This window comes from Haemaphysalis longicornis, unplaced genomic scaffold (genome assembly GCF_048455015.1).
Source record: "Haemaphysalis longicornis isolate Haplotype H1 unplaced genomic scaffold, Haemaphysalis longicornis Haplotype H1 scaffold_10, whole genome shotgun sequence".
Lineage (NCBI taxonomy): Eukaryota > Metazoa > Arthropoda > Arachnida > Ixodida > Ixodidae > Haemaphysalis > Haemaphysalis longicornis.
The window spans coordinates 129,137,714-129,143,121 of NW_027526204.1; positions in this window are offsets into that span (position 1 = coordinate 129,137,714).

Genomic DNA, 5,408 nt, shown 5'->3' on the forward strand with positions numbered 1-5,408 from the left:
AAGTGATGGGAAGCCCATGAAAAAGACGTTGATTCGTGCTAATGTGTCAAACAATTTGCCCTTTCGCCTAAAGTCGTCCGCATACTTATTCAATGTGCGCCTTTTGTGCCTGACTTTTAGCCGGATGCGGGCCGTAGGGTTAAGCAATTTGCTCTTGCAGCTAAAAGTCACCAAACCTTTTACGCAGCCTTTTGTATGTCTGGCTTTTTTGCATAGCTGGCGTGTTGTGCAAAAAGCCAACGTTAAATTATGTTTAACGCGGGGTAATTAAACGAACAAGGGTAACAAACGAACAAGACACCTTTTTTTCATACAAAGTGCGCAGTCCACCTGGGCGGACGTGCTTTTTTGGTGCTCCGACAGCAGTGTGTTTCTACAGTAAATGGCAGCGGAAAGGCATAGACAGCCGAGGACAGCCGAAGCTGAGTATTTACCTGCACGGTTCTTTCTCGTTCGTTATGTCGGGTTTTCAGGCGAGATGACCGGTAGAAAGCTGGTACAGTGTGGTAGCTGTCCGCGGCAAGTACACGCAGAGGAGCTTCAGCGGGATGGCGGCAAGGCAGACGAAGGAGGAGGTATGTACGTTTATGATTGGTGGTGTCGCTGCTAGAACGCGTAGAAGCGGATAACTCGGGGTTAGCTAAGCGAGTTGCAGAACTGGAGGCAGCGCTAAGTAACGAACGCGAAGAACGGAGGGCCGTTGAGGGAAAGTTAGACGCAGCTGAGAGGAAGCTAGAAAGGAGCGTCATTTCGCCAACAAATGGCGAACACCTCGGCCCATGCAGCGAAGCGGAGGCATGCGCCGAGGGGACACACGGGGTGGTAGCAACGAAAGGCAACAGCTACTCCCACGTGCTGCAAGATAGGCCAGCAAAACCAGTCGATTAGCTCGGTACCAGTAAAGAGCAGCACGTGGCAGATAGCGTGGTCATCATAGCGGGAGATCCCAACATGAAGAGGAGCAGCGCTGCCATAGTGGAAAGGGTAAAGGGGGATAAGCGTGTGAAGGTGGGGTGTTTCCCAGGTCAAACGATGCAGACGGTGATGACTCGAGCGAAAGGGCAGCTGGCCTTGTCCAGTAAATCTAGAAACCTTGTGGCGATTGCCGCGGGGCTTAACGATGTTCTCAAGGGAGAGGAGGGAAAACTTGGCCAGGAGATAGCGAAGGGGGTAACCTGCCGGCGACGGCCCCAAATGTGCGCATTGCAGTCTGCACCGTGCCGGAGGTGACAAAGCAGGGCGTGCACACCGAACGGGCAGTACTCGCTGCTAACAGCGAGATCGTGAGGCGCGGCAGGGAACTTGGGCTTGAAGTGAAAGACGTGAACAGGGTAGTGGGCAGCATTGGACATAGGCAAGCTTTTCAGTGGGATGGGATTCACTTCAGTACCAGGCTAGGAAACAAGGAGGGGTGGCGCTTAGGAGGGAGAGTGGTAGCTTTTTTAGGGGGCCCCGCGCAGCTAAGGAAGGCAAACTAGGAGATAAAGGGGAAACAAGGGACTCACGCACATTCAACGCTGGGAGGCAGCCAGGCCTAGAGCTAACCGGAGAACCTACATACATAAATAAGAACGTTGTCAGAAGCGATTTAAGTGGAAACAATGGAGTGAACAATTTTGTGAAGGACAAAAAAAGACCCCGTAAGCGGAAAGAAAAAAAAACAAATACAATAAATGTTTCACCAGCTATATAAATATGCAGGGAGGCAGAAAGCCTGGTAAGTGGGTAGAAATTCAAAAGCAACTTGAACGGGAAGAAAAAAACGTGTACGCTTTAGCCGAGACTCACCTCTGAGACCTAGAAGACCCACCTGATATAGACAATTATGTCTGGGAAGGTTGCAACAGGACCGCAGGAATGAGGAGAGGTGGAGGGGTTGGCATGCTCATTAAACTGGCAGAGAGTGCATGACTGGCAGAGAGTGCATGAAAGCTGTAAACGACATCTATGGGTTAACGGCACCATAGAGGGGAAAGTACATGGTTAGGAGTTGTGTATCTGTGGACCGGAAGCAGTGGTAGGGAGGAAAACGAAGAAATGGTAAACCGTTTGAGAAGAGATATAAACGATTTCAAATATTCGGGTGAAATAATCTTAGTTGGATATATGAAGGCCCACACAGAAGATTTAGATGGATACACAGACCACAACGGTTCTCTAGTGATAGATCTATGTCAGGAAAACCTGCTTGTAATAGTAAACACGGAAAGCAAGTGTGACGGACAAATAACGTGGGAAAGCGATAACAGACAGTCCATCATAGGCTATAGTCTAGTCCCTGAGACAGTTTACAAAAGATTGCGGGAAATGAGGATAGATAAAAATGGAACAGACAGCTTAAGAAGCGACCACAAGCGGCTTAACTTGCACTTTATAGGCGCAACCCGGGCAAATTTAGAAATAGGTATGACAGGAGGAACTAATTTGAACAATGAGCAGTTAAAGAGCTTCGCTGATAGGATGGAAGATGGAATCAATAAATACCCAGACAAAAAGTGGGATTACGACGAAATCATCGCGTTCATAAAGTGTAAGATGAATGAAGCAAAGCAACGAAACCGATGGAAAGGGAAGAGAAAGCTGAGAGGCTGGTGGAATAAGGAAATAAAAGAGGCTAATGACCAGCGAAAAAAGGCGTCGAGAGAACATAAAGAGGCACAAAGAACTGGTATGAAACCGGAGGTAGAGAAGGAAAAATGGGATATCTACCGGGGAAAAAAAATTAGAAGTGCAGAAAATGGTGCAAGCAAAGATCAAGCAGAAAAGTGAACAATGGATGGAAGAAATACGGAAGAAGGACAAAAGCGCATCCAAGAAATTTTGGAACCATGTAAAATGGAGAAGTTCAAAAAACGATACCCAGAGAACGGTAGGCCGTTTGGCCTTAGGAGCGCATGGAAAAACAACTAACGAAGTAGTGCATGGAGATATGGGCTGGGCGTCGTTTGAAGTTAGAGAAGCGCAGAGTAAAATGAGTTTTGAGAGGATGTTGAGAGCAATGGATCAACGTAGGTGGGCAGCTAAGGTTTTTAGGTACCTATACTTAAAAAGCATGGACACGCAGTGGTTAAGGAAGACTAGAAGGCTAACGATGAAACATGGAAAGAACCGTGGAGAATCCAAAACAGCTAAGGTGACCAAAAAAGAGGCAAGGCAGATAGAAACGAATGAATGGAGGGAAAAAATGGAAGCTAAAACGTCGTGAGAGATGTACAGGGCTGAGAAACTGGACATCAGATAGGAAAATTTCTACGATAATCCCCAGGGCAGTGCTTTGCTCTTTGAGGCTAGAGCAGGTTTCTTGCCAACTGGGGTATGCGTGGTCTGCGGAAAAGAAACAGGAACTTTGCGGCACACAGTGTTAGAATGCGAGGGTATCCATCCAAATCTGCACGAGGGAAATATTCGGCGTCCAGAAGCCCTAGGATTTAAGGGTTTCACAGAGGAAGTTAACTTCAAGGCTGTCGAGGGGACGAAAAGAAGATTAGAATGCTGGTGAACGAAAAGCAGAGAGGGGAATATTGCCTAGGACAGCTACCACCTGTGACAGGGAAAAAAAGTATTTTGTGTGTAATAAGATTTTTGTGTCTGCCCTAAGCAGCGCTGGTATTAAATCAAGAGCATAAAACATAGGTATATAAGTCTTTTTTGGTAAGATGACACGTCATCACCCCGCTACAAATGGGAAACCAAAAGCAATCATCAATCCTCAGTAAGGTTTGGCGAAAAGGAGAAAAAATGGGTGGCGAGGGGCGGGGGGGGGGGTTGAGTTTCAGAACGGGCTTCGCGGTCCTCTCAAACACACAGCGGACCATCATATGAGACCCATTGTGCTAGATATTGTCACGGGACAGGTGGACCATTCCCCATGGTGCCATGGCTTAGGGTAGAAGGTAACGAGGAGAAGGCGGGCGTGCGATGAGCCGCTGACTACACTATTTATTTTCAATGTCTTCTGTTGATTATCCGATCCCCTGATTGGGTATGTGCCATACCTTAAGGCGCAACAACAACAACAACGACTCTCTGGCAAGAATAGCGCTCTCTGGGCACGTCGCAGACGAACTGAAGCAATACCGCAAGTTGGGCTAGTTGGTGCATGCTATCGAAAAAACTTCAAAGCGCACAAATAGACGGGGACAAAGAGGAGGGACACACTTTGAAGTTTTTTCGACGTCGTAGATGTCATTCCGCCAACATCTGTTATCACTGCTGGAAGATATCGCAGGATGGTAAAGTTACAAGGGGAGCAGGAATCACTTTTATTGCCCATTAGAGATTTTTTGCCTCCTTAAGTTTTGCTGGAAGTCCGACTGGCGCCCTTCGTGCAACCCAGAGGTCATACTAAATGCTTTTCGCTGTGGACTTCCCCAGATAAACAGGTACCTTCAAAGGCCTCGTCTGTTTCGAACACCTCATGAGTAGTTACTGCACCGAAGAGGCATCCGTCGACCATTTTCTACTATTCTGTCGACGTTTACTACTACTATTCACTATCTACTAACTACTAACTATATGCTATCCTGCTCCTTGAGGTGCCGCTGCGTTGCCTTGGCTTTGATATGTCAGTACTGGCATTACTTGCATTCGGGGCTTCTGAGACAGGGTCCAGCCGCAGGGATGTTTGCTCTGCCTTCCCCAACTCTATTGAAAATGCTAAGCGATTTCCTCTATAATTTGCAATACTTACTCTAACATCGAGTTTTCTGTTACTTTTTTCCCCGGAATTTATCAGTCCTAATTGGTTTCCAACGTTGTAAAATTATCTTTACACACTGCCCCGTAATTAAATAGGAGACTTTTTGTTCTCCAACCTCTGTTGTTTGGCCGATCCCCTAAACGAGTATGCGCCATGCCCTAAACAACAACAACAACAACGACGACGACGACGACGACGACATCATCATCATTATCATCATCATAATCAACAACAACAACAACAATAACAACGACGACGACGACGAAGACGACGACGACGACAACAATAAAAACAACAACAACAACAACAGTCAACAAAAACGACTGAGCGGACTCTGACATGGCCGCTAGTAAACAGTTTTAACTAGATCGTTCATAATCATTCACGGTTCCTGTCCTGCCGCCGCGGATACTTTCGCGCACTACTTCGGAAACGGGATTGTTCGGACGCGCACAGGACTGCCACTTATTTATTCGGTGTCTTTCGACGAGCTGAAACCACAATTAACGCATGAAAAATAATACGAGAGGTTGTTTGTCGGCGTCGGTGCTTGTTGACGAGAGGTTGTTTGTCGGCGCTTGCTGACGCGTTACACCCACAGCTGTCGGCATATACAAGGAAGCGCCTTGCTACCTCCGACAGCCCGCTTACTCGCTCGCCTTGATTCGTTGTTTTGCGCAGTGCGACCAAAATAACCGAAATCACGTTC